This window comes from Muntiacus reevesi, chromosome 4 (assembly GCF_963930625.1).
Source record: "Muntiacus reevesi chromosome 4, mMunRee1.1, whole genome shotgun sequence".
NCBI classification, from domain to species: domain Eukaryota; kingdom Metazoa; phylum Chordata; class Mammalia; order Artiodactyla; family Cervidae; genus Muntiacus; species Muntiacus reevesi.
In genome coordinates this window covers 168,563,637-168,578,718 of record NC_089252.1, presented here as the reverse complement: position 1 = coordinate 168,578,718, position 15,082 = coordinate 168,563,637, and the positions used below count along the sequence as shown (strand labels likewise).

Genomic DNA, 15,082 nt, shown 5'->3' with positions numbered 1-15,082 from the left:
TCCATCTCTGCTTCTTCTCTTGGAAAGTATACATACTGTAGGTGCAAATGAGCTTAAAATACCCATTAGACTGGGCTTTTTAAAAGCCGTCATGGACAACTCTTCTTTTTCTTTAAGAAACAGCAAGTTTCAAAGCATTGCTGTATTCTTCAAAACCAGTGGATATACTCCAAGGCTTTGAATATTACAAAAGTATTAGTTAAGAGCATGCCAGTCTAAACAATCTCTGGGAACAAGGAGATTTTAAAAAAGCTTGAGACTTTGCAACAAAAAGAATAAAATACTTAGGAGTACATCTACCTAAAGAAACAAAAGACCTATACACAGAAAACTATAAAACATTGATGAAAGAAATCAAAGAGGACACAAACAGATGGAGAAACATACCGTGTTCATGGATTGGAAGAATCAATATTGTCAAAATGGCTATTCTACCCAAAGCAATCTATAGATTCAATGCAATCCCTATCAAGCTACCAACAGTATTTTTCACAGAACTAGAACAAATAATTTCACAATTTGTATGGAAATACAAAAAACCTCGAATAGCCAAAGTAATCTTGAGAAAGAAGAATGGAACTGGAGGAATCAACCTGCCTGACTTCAGACTCTACTACAAAGCCACAGTCATCAAGACAGTATGGTACTGGCACAAAGACAGAAATATAGATCAATGGAACAGAATAGAAAGCCCAGAGATAAATCCACGAACCTATGGACACCTTATCTTTGACAAAGGAGGAAAGGATATACAATGGAAAAAAGACAATCTCTTTAACAAGTGGTGCTGGGAAAACTGGTCAACCACTTGTAAAAGAATGAAACTAGAACACTTTCTAACACCATACACAAAAATAAACTCAAAATGGATTAAAGATCTAAATGTAAGACCAGAAACTATAAAACTCCTAGAGGAGAACATAGGCAAAACACTCTCTGACATAAATCACAGCAGGGTCCTCTATGACCCACCTCCCAGAATATTGGAAATAAAAGCAAAAATAAACAAATGGGACCTAATGAAACTTAAAAGCTTTTGCACAACAAAGGAAACTGTAAGTAAGGTGAAAAGACAGCCCTCAGATTGGGAGAAAATAATAGCAAATGAAGCAACAGACAAACGATTAATCTCAAAAATAAACAAGCAACTCCTGCAGCTCAATTCCAGAAAAATAAATGACCCAATCAAAAAATGGGCCAAAGAACTAAACAGACATTTCTCCAAAGATGCAGCTGTACACCCCGATGGCTAACAAACACATGAAAAGATGCTCAACATCACTCATTATCAGAGAAATGCAAATCAAAACCACAATGAGGTACCATTACACGCCAGTCAGGATGGCTGCTATCCAAAAGTCTACACGCAATAAATGCTGGAGAGGGTGTGGAGAAAAGGGAACCCTCTTACACTGTTGGTGGGAATGCAAACTAGTACAGCCACTATGGAGAACAGTGTGGAGATTTCTTAAAAAACTGGAAATAGAACTGCCATATGACCCAGCAATACCACTTCTGGGCATACACACCGAGGAAATCAGATCTGAAAGAGACACGTGCACCCCAATGTTCATCGCAGCACTGTTTATAATAGCCAGGACATGGAAGCAACCTAGATGTCCACCAGCAGACGAATGGATAAGGAAGCTGTGGTACATATACACCATGGAATATTACTCAGCCGTTAAAAAGAATTCATTTGAATCAGTTCTAATGAGATGGATGAAACTGGAGCCCATTATACAGAGTGAAGTAAGCCAGAAAGATAAAGACCATTACAGCATACGAACACATATATATGGAATTTAGAAAGATGGTAACGATAACCCTATATGCAAAACAGAGAAAGAGACACAGATGTACAGAACAGACTTTTGGACTCGGAGGGAGAAGGCGAGGGTGGGATGTTTCGAGAGAACAGCATGTATGTTATCTATAGTGAAACAGATCACCAGCCCAGGTGGGATGCATGAGACAAGTGCTCGGGCCTGGTGGGCTGGGAGGACCCGTAGGAATTGGGTGGAGAGGGAGGTGGGGGGGGGATCAGGATGGGGAACACATGTAAATCCATGGCTGATTCATGTCAATGTATGACAAAACCCACTGAAATGTTGTGAAGTAATTAGCCTCCAACTAATAAAAAATTAAAAAGAAAAAAATAAAAAAGTCTTAAACACCAGATCATGGTGTCCAATATGGAAGACACATAGCTACTATAGCTCTTCACAGTTAAATTAAAATTAAATGTTAAAGTTCAGTTTCTTAGTCACAGTAGCCACAAGTCAGGTCCTGAATAGCCACGTTAGCCTGGTGTCTGTCAAATGGATCAGTACACACACAGAACATCCCCACTATCATGGAAAGTTCTACTGAAGATCATTACACTAGACCACAAATGAAAAAACAAACATAAACAAGACAGAGGCCAAGTCAAAGCTATTAAAAGGTCATCAATGCAACAGTTTTCAAAGGGGAGATTCAACACTGAATGACAAGCTTGCTAGAAAACAGGAACCAAACTGGTGTGCAAAAACCATCTTAACTGTCATATCAGACCAGCCAGCTTGGGCTTCTTAGATCATCTACCAGGCAAGAGAACGGAGAAGGCAATGGCACCCCACTCCAGTGCTCTTGCCTGGAAAATCCCATGGACGGAGGAGCCTGGTGGGCTGCAGTCCATGGGGTCACTAAGAGTCAGACACGACTGAGCGCCTTCACTTTCCCTTTTCACTTTGCTGCACTGGAGAAGGAAATGGTAACCCACTCCAGTGTTCTTGCCTGGAGAATCCCAGGGACGGCAGAGCCTGGTGGGCTGCCGTCTATGGGGCCGCACAGAGTCGGACACGACTGACGTGACTTAGCAGCAGCAGCAGCAGCAGGCAAGAGAAAATAAAATGTCAAGGGAGAGAGGCTTGGATGATGGCAGAGTGTACCTAAAAAGAAAGGTCTTTTCTTCACAGCCCAAGGAGACTGAAACAATGTGAAGGTTTTAAGTGGAACTTTGTATGTTATATAAGTCGCGTGCTGCCATTTCTAGACATTCAGTTCAGTTCAGTCGCTCAGTCGTGTCTGACTCTTTGCGACCCCATGGACTGCAGCACGCCAGGCTTCCCTGTCCATCACCAACTCCCGGAGTTCACCCAAACCCATGTCCATTGAGTCGGTGATGTCGTCCAGTCATCTTATCCTCTGTGGTTCCCTTCTCCTTCTGCCTTTAATCTTTCCCAGTATCAGCGTCTTTTCAAATGAGTCAGTTCGTCATGTCAGGTGGCCAAAGTATTGGAATTTCAGCTTCAGCATCAGTCCTTCTTTTTTTTGAAATCTTTCTGGAACTTTATTTATTTATTTATTTATTTTTCCAATTATTTTTATTAGTTGGAGGCTAATTACTTCGCAATATTGCAGTGGGTTTTGTCATACATGGACATGAATCAGCCATGGAGTTACATGTGTTCCCCATCCTGATCCCCCCTCCCACCTCCCCCCCCTCACCCGATTCCTCTGGGTCCTCCCAGTGCACCAGGCCCGAGCACTTGTCTCATGCATCCCACCTGGGCTGGTGATCTGTTTCACCATAGACAATATACATGCTGTTCTCTCGAAACATCCCACCCTCACCTTCTCCCACAGAGTCCAAAAGTCTGTTCTGTACATCTGTGTCTCTTTTTCTGTTTTGCATATAGGGTTATCGTTACCATCTTTCTAAATGATTAGCATCAGTCCTTCTAATGAATACTCAGGACTGATCTCCTTTAGGATGGACTGGTTGGATCCCCCAGGCAGTACAAGGGACTCTCAAGAGTCTTCTCCAACATCACAGTTCAAAAGCATCAATTCTTCGGTGCTCAGCTTTCTTTATAGTCCATCTCTCATATCCATACATGACTACTGGAAAAACTATAGATTTGACTAGATGGACCTCTGTTGGCAAAGCAATGTCTCTGGTTTTTAATATGCTGTCTAGATTGGTCACAGCTTTTCTTCCAAGAAGCAAGCATCTTTTAATTTCAGGCTGTAGTCACCATCTGCAGTGATTTTGGAGCCCCCCCAAAATAAAGTTTCTCACTGTTTCCATTGTTTTCCCATGTATTTGCCATGAAGTCATGGGACTGGATGCCATGATCTTTAGTTTTCTGAATGTTGAGTTTTAAGCCAGCTTTTTCACTCTCCTCTTTCAGTTTCATCAAGAAGTTCTTTAGCTCCTCTTTGTATCTGCCATAAGTGTGGTGTCATCTGCATATCTCTAGACACAGTCTTAGGTAAAACTCACTTAAGAGGAAAATTTAGAAATGAGATTGTATGTGTATATTTGTTACCAATAACCACATTCGTAGAGTGCTTTGAGCTCATTAATATATTTCTGACCAGATGATTTTTGCAAATACTAATGCTCGTGGCCAGAGATTTGTTAAACACTCCATTTAATAATGTTCAGGTAACAAAAGATGCATTAAAGCATTTCTGGATCTGTAAGTTATTAAGTTCTTTTGCATTACTATGATTCATGTGCCTCTCACCACGGGAGCACCTCCTGTGGATTTCCAGAGAACCCTCTGCTGCATCTGGCAGCCACTTTTTACGCTGTTGGTCTCCTCTGCCACACTGTGAGAGCCTTTGAAACTGTGTCTCTGCCCCTCAGTTTTGGGATGCGCATGTGTGCATGCTAAGCCGCGTCAGTCCTGTCCGACTCTGTGAGACCCACTGGACTGCAGCCCACCAGGCTCCTCTGTCCATGGGATTGTCCAGGCAAGAGTACTGGAGTGGGTTGCCACGCCCTCCCCTCCAGGGGATCTTCCCAACCCAGGGATCGAACCTGCGTCTCTTACATCTTCTGTGTTGGCAGGCAGGATGGGAATCTCGTTTTAGAATATATAAGGGATCTAGTAACACTGAGGACATATTAAAAGCCAAGACCTATGCTAGACATTTTTCATATATTATGCCATCTAATCATAACATCTCTCTGGTGTTTAAATTAGGAAACTATAGCTTTTAACCTAAGAAGTCTAAGCTCTCCCATCTCACAGAGTAATTCCCTATTGGTCCCGAAAGCACTCCCTAAAGGCTGTTTCATTGAGTACAAACATATTTTGGTATGAAAGTGCTTACATGAAGATGCACCTCCAGAAGGGCCTGCAACTTCTCACGCTTGCAAACATGCTGAACTACTGATTCCAAACTCCTCTGGGGATGCACGCCAGCTCACTGAGCCATCGCCATGCCAACACCGAGTGCCCACTCACTCAGCCGTGTCCGACTCTTTGTGACCCCACGGGCTGTAGCCTGCCAGCCTCCTCTGTCTGTGGGATTCTCCAGGCAAGGACACTGGAGTGGGCTGCCACTTCCTTCTCCAATGCCGACACGAAGGAGGCCCTAAAAACGGGGTCTCACCCCAGGTGGATTAAGAGGAACCCAGGAGTCTGCGTGTGTTTGGCAACGAACAGATTAGAAGGCCAGCTTCCCAAATCCCTGCAAATGCCAGGTGCTGCTTTGCCCGGTAAGGGGAGAAAACAGGCCATACATTTTAAATCAGTTCCAGTAACAAAGAACTAACACAACTCCCAAAACACTGTTGAAAAACCTCCACGTGTTACCTCTAAGGACTGTCAGGGAATTGTCTTTTTTAACGCAAGTCATCTGAAAATCTAACACCATTTTTAAAGTAATCCTACATAAGGCAACAGGCATGGGTGATTTATACCCTAATAGCTAAACTCTGTGAAAATAGTAAGGTTCAGCAAAAGGCGGGGGGATTAGCAGTCCCATGTATAAGTTACAATTATCAAGCTCCTGAGATTCCCATAAAATCTTAAGAGACTTTGTTTAGAGTTAAGTCAGCCACGACCTCTGATTCTGACCATTTCCCGCATCTGGATTCATCATCATGTAAACCCCTTGATCTAGCTGTGAGGTACAGGGTAAGGCAAGTGAGACAATTAGTCAGTTTCCACGTCCCGGAGATGGATTCAGTCCAACAGACAAGCCACAGGGCCGTAGGGTCAGGGTGTGTGGGTTTAAAAAAAAACCACATTTCGGGGGACAAAAATGTTCTCTTCAATGCAGTTAGCCCAAATGTTTGCATTACCAGGATGTCCCCTCCGCCAAACAGCAGAGTAACCCCGAAGCACCCTCTCTCATCTCCTTCCCTCCGTCTGGTCTGTAGGTACTGCCTCCCATCAAACTCTGCATCTGGTTTTGGTCCCCAGGTTGTGTGGGGCTAGCTAGCAGAGCTACGCTTCTATTTAACAACAAGAACAAATAGCCACAGGTTCGCAATAAATGGAGCAAGCTAGTAATTGGCGGGAGGGTGAGGGAGACCCGCAGGTGTCTATCACGTTACTCAAAGAAGGCTGCAAGGTAGATAACAGGCCACACAATCTTTGGTTTGTGCATTCGTTTGTTTATAAGGTAATTATGAACAAGGTATTAAAACTGCCAATTACTTGAGTGACGAATAAAATTTTCCTTGCAGTTAAAGTGTGCTCCGGCCAAAGCCGGCAATTTCCTGAGCTGCACACCTCCTAAATTGCAGTGTGAAAGTGCTCAGTTATAAATGGAGCTTGTACAGTGAGTCTTTGTCAGCCCTGCGTCCCAGTACAAAAATCCCTCACAACTGCCAGGATAATGGGCCCTGTATCACAAAATTTTAACTCTGTTCTCATGGAACTGAATTAAATCCAAATACCAGCTTCATATTAGCTCTCAGGTTAACTGGCAAATAACCACCTGATATGTACCAGTTTAAAAAAGCAAACAAACTTGTTCTCTATCAAACAAGAAGGGTTTTTTAAAAAGACAACTACATTAAAAAAATTAGTTTAAAAAATCTTTTAAATCACTTAAACCCCTCAAAATAAATATATTTCATAACAGAGTGGGGTCACAAATAACCAAAGATTCAATTCAAGTCCAGTTTTAATTTTTCTCCAAATATGGATAAACGCCAAAATTGATGAACACATTAAAAGCACTGCAGCTAAGTAATATTTTTGGCAGAAGATGCGCAATCTTTCCAACAGATAACAAAACTGTGTATCTTTTTCCATTACTTAAGTTAATGTGGAAATGCCATCCTTCCATTGTTCAAAAATCTGCACTCTTAGCAATGGAAGGCAGCTCAGCCTTGTGCAAATCCATCTTAAGGACCACGAATATTTTGGTTATTTATGCCTGTTGATAGTATAAGGCGTTCCTTGGTCACATCATTGCTGAGGTCAAGTATAATCAGTCTCTTGTGGACAAATACAGACTCGGGGGCCGGGTCAGTTGGAATGCAGATGGTGGCCTCAGGCTGCTCAGAGGCCAGGGGAAAAACAGGAGGCCCAGGTATTCCAGCCTTGGCTTCTCAGGTCCAACAAAAATGGGTTCACTCTGTCGCTAATTTCATTTTTCAGCCTACTTTGCCAAATACCTTTAAGCAGAACCAAACCCAACTCACCATTTTTATATGGTGGTGTTTGCTCTGAGTGTGCCGATGACCTGGCAGAGAACAAGATGGATGTCATCCCTGACCTCACAGCACCGACGCTCTAGTCGGGGGAACAGGCAGGCAAGAGGAAGCCGCCACCACGGGACACGTGAGGACGAAAGGACAGAGTCCTAAAAGGCGGTTGGGGGGGGGGGGGTGGCAGAAGCAAAGGCCCCTGGCAAAGGGGAGGCTAGTGTTCTGAGCAGAAGCAAGGGACCTAGAGACTGTCGACAGAGTGAAATAAGTCAGAAAGGGAAAAATAAATATTGGATATTAATGCATGGAGGTGGAGTCTAGCAAAATGGTATAGATGATTTTATTTGCAAAACAAAAACAGTCACAGACACAGCGAACGAACATGGATACCAAAGGGGAGGTGGACCAACTGGGAGACTGGGCTGACATATTTCCAGTCCCATGGATCAAACGGATGACTCGTGATCATCTACTGGACAGCGCAGGGAACCCCACTCCACGCTCCGTGGTCGCCTCGACGGGAAGAGCATCCCAACGGGACGGGCTACATGTGTGCGCCGCTGAAACCAACTCAACACTCCAGGCGAGTCTACGCCAATAAAAGCTCATTTAAAATAAAATGTAAACAAAGGGAATACTAAACAAGGAAGTGAGCGCAAGGCAAAGCTTTTCCCCTTAAAGAAACAGGAGAAAGCCGAGACGGTGGGAGGTCCTGAGTTGAGACGGGAGAAACAAGAAGCACAGAGTGAGGAGCCGGGAGGTGACAGTAGGTCAAGTGGCTCCCTGTAAACCACGCTAGCCATCCGGCCTTTATCGCAGATCGCTCACGTGGAGGGCGGAGGACAGGGGGTCTCAGATGGAGGCTGACAACGTCAGACGGGGCTGGGGAGAGGCAGGAGGAGGTGCAGAGGACCGAGGGGGGATGCCGGGGGAGACCCACTTTGTGGGGGATAGACGACGGCTGGATGGCATCACCGACTCGATGGGTAAACTCCGGGAGTTGGTGATGGACAGGGAGGCCTGGCGTGCTGCGATTCATGGGGTCACAAAGAGAAGGACACACGACGGAGAGACTAAAGTGAACTGAGCTGAAGCCCCATTCTTCCTCTGGTTGCAGGGCCCGGGCTGTGCCTTCTCCTCCCCTGACACAGGGGCTCAGGTTTCGCTCTGCAGCCTCTGGACACTGGGGCCCAGTGCCCTCCACGCGACTCGCTGCCCCTGTGAGTCGTCCGTGTATACCAGAGTCCTCAGGGGGTCCCCACGAAAGCAGACTAGGGCCCCCTCTTGCTCAGATGTGAGATGCCGCTGACCAGAATAGCCCAGTTCTGGCATTTCCATGTCTGCAAGCCCTAGGAACGTGGCAAAATGTGTAAATCTCACGTGCGAGAAATGGGTCCCTTTGTTCTCATACCCTGAACCCTGCAAAGAATGAAAAGGTGTGAAAAGTGTTCGTCACTCAGTTGTGTCTGACTCTTCTGAGACTCCATGGATTGGAGCCCACCAGGCTCCCCTCTCCATGGGATTCTCCAGGCAAGAATACCGGAGGGGGTTACCATTTCCTTCTCCAGGGGATCTTCCCAACCCAGGGACTGAACCTGCATCTCCCGTGTTGACAGGCGATTCTTTAGCGTTGAGCCACCTGGGAAGCCCTTTTGCAGAGTCCTAAGTGGATACAAGCTGTGTTAGTTCATTTTCAAAGTTGGAGAGAAAAGTCCCAGAGTGGAAGATTCTTTGTGAGGAACCAGAATATCAAGTTTTATCACACTAGCATTCCTGAAACCAATTAAACTGTAGCTTCTTGGTGAATAAGAGAGATCTGTCAATGGTCTCAACTGTCTCCTGCCTGCTGGATAACATAAAGGCAGCTGAAGGTTCTGCAGTTTGTTGTGTGAAGTCGTGCAAGCTTGCCTGTTTAGAGAAGCTATGCACATGTGGCATTTTCCCTTTAGAGAGGGGCATGTGCAGTGAAATTTAATCTGAAACCATTTTTTTTTTAACATGCTGCAATGCACTCTTTTCTTAGAATATATTACTTTGACCACATCCACAAAGTCCAGTTCAGTTACTGCAGCCAACAAATTGCTGAGCCCACGGTCATTCCACACAACCAGGGAGCAAGCACATTAACTGCACGAACTGGGACAGTCGGCCGGGCCCCAAGGAAATGCTGCTTGCTCTATGTAACTCGTAAGTCACCAGTTTACCACCATTTGTAAAGGTATTACAAGTTGTAAAAGAAAACATTACATTTGCAAATACATTAAAGATCATTTGTATTTCCAAAAATAACCTCCCTTCTCTCCCCATCCCCACAGAAAAAAAAAAAAAAAGAAAGCTTCCTTGAAAACTACCTTGGCTGGAATAACTAACCCCGTAATATTAGGCTTCTTTTAGCAGAGAGACTTGGCAAGCAAAGAACCTCTCCCGTGCAGATAAAAATAAACTGTCTCTGCTCATCTTTTTTCTAAAAAGATAATTAAGAAGTTTCATTAAAAGAACACATGTTTAGACTGGTCCACTGGGTCCTGTAGCATCAAAGGATAAAGCCAACTGAGGAAGCTTCTGCAAGGAGACGGATTCCTGATGAAGCATTAGTGGTCTGTAAGGAGCAGAGAATCCATTCTTTCAGCTAAAAGCCAGTTCAACAGAAAAATATAATTATCTTTGGGGTCAAGAAGACGATAAAGATGCCCACAAGGTTTTAATACTGAGATCCTCCAATAATCAGCGCCCAGGTGGCTCCAATGGCAAAGAATCCGCCTGCAATGCAGGAGATCCGGGTTCAGTCCCTGGGTGGGGAAGATCCCCTGGAAGAGGAAATGGCAACCCTCTCCAGTATTCTTGCCTGGAGAATTCCGTGGACAGAGGAGCCTGGCGGGCTGCAGTTCATGGGGTCACAGGAGTTGGACAAGACTAGGCAACTAACACTTTCACTTTCACAAGCATGAAAAGAGAAGTATAGGCAGAAAACACCCTTGTGCCACACACAAAGCAACCCTTTTTCTGATTCCCCAAATATACGTTCTTTTCAGTCCTTTCATGTAAACAAAGTTTAAGGACGAGGTCCTAGAAGACAACAGGATCCTAAACAAGATACCTACTGAACAACTGTTTGAATTTGAAATAATTGAATTATATACGACAAAAATTAACTAATAAATTAGAAAATTTTTCCCTACCTCTCTTTTGAGGCAGAGTCTTCCACAGTCATTTCACAGGTCAGACCACTGCTGTGACTAATCTGTGACGAAGTCTTCCCACAAGTTTGTGGTTTACTTGTGATAGAAGAAAATCTCTGATTCATCTTTTGGTTCTCAAAACTCAGAATTAAATAAATGGGTTCAAGACCATGAAGTGACCAAATAAATCTTGATCAGTCTTAAAACTCTAGATCAAGCTTTAGATTGGCCAGTAAGGATGTACCTAAACTGTGGTTCAAGATGCATAGGTACATCAGAAAGCAGTATCACCACTACAGCTTCCAGCCAGAAAAAGTAAACATACACTGGGATTCCACACGTCAGTCAACCTGCCAAAAGCAGAATCTCTTTGAAGCAGCAGTTCCTGCCGCAGGTCCCCAGCAGGGAGATTCTGATTCTGTTCCCACTTGTGTGTCTTGATCTACCATACTGTGTGGACTGGTTTTCTGTCAGTGGGAGGAAATGGAAGGAAAAGTCCTCTTCCGGCTCTAAGGAGTCGCGGATTGGGAGGACAAATTCTGCAAATGACCGGGTTCGCTGCAGAGGCTTCACACAATCATCCCATAAAATCGCAGCCTCTTACAGAACCTGGTCGCACTTCGGCAGGGGGCTTCTTCCCTGTGGGAGTCCCACGGCCTGGCTGCCCAGCCTTCCTTGGTTTATTCTCATTTTCCTGGAACATATCCTTCACTAGCTTTCTAAAAAAATCAAGTGTAGAGACATTCTCTTTTTGCATACTTGGTAACGTCTTTATTGACAGCTGGGTGTGGACAGAGTTGAGATGAGCAATCCTGTCCCTTAGGATTCTGAAGACTGTTTTACTCTGTCACAACACTCAAGGATGTTAAGTCTGGGGAGCAGAAGAAACACTGCTTCTCAACTGCGTGTTTCTTAAACGGCAACAGGCGTCAGAACTGGGGTGCAGCCTGCTGAGGCACTGATTGTTCAGCCCCACACCCAGTGTTTCTGTAAGGGTGACCTGAGAATCTGCATTTCTACCGAGTTCCCAGGAGGCACTGATGCGGTGAGGCCCACACTGGGAGGACCGCTGCTGACCCTTACAGGTGACCTTTAATTTTCCTCCTCTCAGAGCTTCTCCTCAATCGTGATATTCTAAAGTTGCACAGTAAGATTCCCTCAGTATATGTCATTTTTTAAACTTTATTTGCAGGCACTCAGTATGGTTTCTCAAGTTAGAAGTGTGTGTTCTTCGGCTCTGGGAAATTTTTTTGTCTCTTTGATAATTTCCTCTTTTCTATTTCCACAGATGTCTCTTTGTGAATTCTAATTATATAGATTTCCTAGTTGATCCTCTAAGTTTCTTATTTTTTCCTCTCCTGTTTTCCATCTTTTTGTCTTTTGGTTCTTCTTTTAGAGAGTTTTTCAACTTTCTTCCAACACTTCTATTACCTTTTTAAAGTGTCTGTTATACTTACTTTTTAAAAAATAATTTCCATTTCCTCTTCAGTTTCAGGCTGTTATTACATTTAACTTTAAGAGTCCCGTTCTTCTTTTCTGAAATATTTATTATTATTTACCATACTTTTCTTGTTTTGCGGATATAACATGTTCTCTCTTCTTTCTAGAGATACAGGTTGTTTAGAAGTTTCCTTGTCCCTGGTTTCCCTTTTTCCATGTATTTCAGACTCTGACTCTATTTATAGAAATTCTATCAATTATTACTATGTATAAAGTAGATAACGAATGAGAACCTGCTGTATACCTCAGGGAACGCTACTCAGTGTTCTGTGAGGACCTAAATGGGAAGGAAATCCAGAAGGGAGGGGACATGAGTATACACACAGCTGATTCACTTTGCCGCCCTGTAGGAACTAACATCACATTGTAAAGCAACTATACACCAATAAAAATTTATAACAATAAAAAAAGTCAGTGATCACTGGCTATCTGCTCATATTTAGCAAAAAGCAGCCCCCCAAAGCTGGCTGAGCAGGGTCTGTTTCACAATGGATGCACACACATCTGTCTGACGCTCAAGCCCTCCAGCCTCAAGGCTGGTGTAATAAGCCTGACGGCTAGTCTCCAGGAAGGTGAACAGAAACATAAGCTGAGAGGAGGGCTGTCACCGTCGTATTCAGACTGGACTTAACTTCCCTGATTACAGAAGATGCTATCCTCAAGCCTCACCCCTGGCCCCCCGGCGGGGCCTGTGCCCCATATCCCCAGGAAGTTGGTTTCAGCTCTCTAGAAAGTAAACTTCCACTTTTCTGCCTCCTTTAAAGAGGGCAGTCACTTGGCTTTAAGTTCTGGAGGGGGAATCTGGAGGTCCGTTTCACCAATCCCCCATTTTCAGTCCCATCCTGCACCTCTTTCTTGACCGGCTTTGAATTTCTGAAGCATTTGGAGAAGCATTTTTGCAGCAAGAAACTGTTTGTTTACTTTGGGATCCACTCTCACTAAGCCATTTACAATTCATGCTCTTGCTTGAAAAATTGTTGTGGCATCTTTTGTTTGGACTGTCTCCCCTCCTGTTTGTCTTTATTCCTGTCTGCGTGCACTTTAGTCCTTTATTTTCGTTTTAAGGGGGTTCTTGATTAGAGCAGAGTGAAGCAAAAGTGCTCAGCCCACTAGGCCTTATAGGATGTCTTCAACAGGCATCTGATCAGTGAATAAAACCAGTTTTTCTCTAAAAACCAAAATAAAACCTTCCCTCATAAAAGTTACTGTAATGTTTTTTAGCAAAATATCATTCAACTTAGGTACTCTAGCAAAAATATTAGCCTATGTAAATTTCACCTTAAGATGATACTATGAACCAGACAACAAGGCATCATTATTCTGAACGTCAAATTGATAAAGAGCTATCAGACAGAGGATTCATCCCGAATGAACACATCAGGCTAAATGAAAGTTATTTTATTTTTTCTGATACGGTCCACAGGCCAATGGACTAGGAACATCACAGAATGTCTTGGTTTAATAAAGTACTTAACTTGTCCTTGTGAACAAGAGAAAGTACACGTGATGGTGATGATCCTATAGGCAAGCGAGCTCACATGCTGAGTCTTCAGTCACAGACTGGCACGGACCTTTTAGGAAGATGCTAAGTGGCTGCTGCTAAGTCTGCTGTCCATGTTTGTATGAATACAGACAGAGATGTGAATAATCAAGTTCACATACAATAGGACGGCAAATGTCATGACCCCAAGCCACTCGACAGGCTAAAATGATAGTCTAGAAGCAACTAGAGAAATTAAGCTGGGGAAAGGCAGTGTTTCAAATTTTTAATCAAGCATTTATAAAGGCCTACTTGGAGGCAGTTCTTAGGAGAATGACAATAGACTTGGGGATCTTGGCTGACCACAACTCAATATGCGCCAACAATACATCACAGTCCTTAAGAAGCTAATTCAATCTTACACTTCATTAACGTCCCATATTCTGGTCAAGAGACACGGCCCATCATATTCTGCATTAGACACATCTCGGTTATTTTGCTCCGAGCACTGGGTTTTAGCGTCATACTAGAGGATGAGTATGAGGGGAAGACTTCCAGAGTCTAGACCTGCACTATCCAGCATAGTAGCCACGGGCCACGTGTGGCTCTTTAAATTAAAATAAAACTAAAAATGCCGTTCCTCAGTCACATCAGCCGCATTTCACACGTGCACTCTCCATGTATGCAGCAGCAGGGACGCATGGAGGCCACGCCGTGGGGGACCACACACGCTCCCGTTATCACAGAAGTGCTCCTGGACCGCACTGGTCCGGACCCATGCCATCCAGAAAACGGGAACTGGAACTTGTGCTGGATTTAAGCAGCCCTGATAAGTTAAGACTTGTAAGTGCTAGAATGCAGAAAACAGACTGGAGCTGTTCTCCCCAGTGCACAGAACTAGGAGAAGAGGCAGAAGCCGTGGAGAGAAAGAGCCCAGCTCAACAAATAAAGAGTCCCAACAATTAAAACTATTCCACACGGAATGGCTCCTCACGCAGGAGTGAGCTTTTGCCCCTAAAAGTGCCGAAGGGGAGGCTGGATAATCTCTCTTCCAGAGATCTCTCCACAGGCAGAAACGTCTCTTCTAATTCGAAGTTACAAGGATTGCGTGCAAACACTCCAGACTAACAAGACATGGGTTCTGACCGATTGTATAATCTAGCAAAGCATCTCCCTCACCTTTTTACTGATGTTTACATATGGATGGTGATGAAGTGAAAGCAAGATAGAGAGGAGGGGGAGAATAAAAGAAAAGAGGGATTTATATGGTGGACTGACGAATGTCCCGATTCTGTAACCATGCATTTGTCTTTAAAGAGTACTGCCCTCTCTCCCGAGTCAATACCTTGTCACGGCCGTCGGTGGTGAAATACAAAAGCATCTTATTTTTTCTAAAAAACTTATGCTCATTTTGATGCTAACCCTATATGCTTGTTCTGTTATGAAACCATTTGAAACTGCTTACCCTCAGTAAACCTG

The 15,082-nt window shown here is 44.0% G+C and overlaps 1 protein-coding gene across 1 annotated transcript in view; it reads right to left on the bottom strand.

The window, feature by feature from the left end:
- LRIG3 (leucine rich repeats and immunoglobulin like domains 3) overlaps positions 1 to 15,082 on the bottom strand; it is a 53,341-nt gene that overhangs the window by 21,208 nt on the left and 17,051 nt on the right. The window lies entirely within an intron of this gene.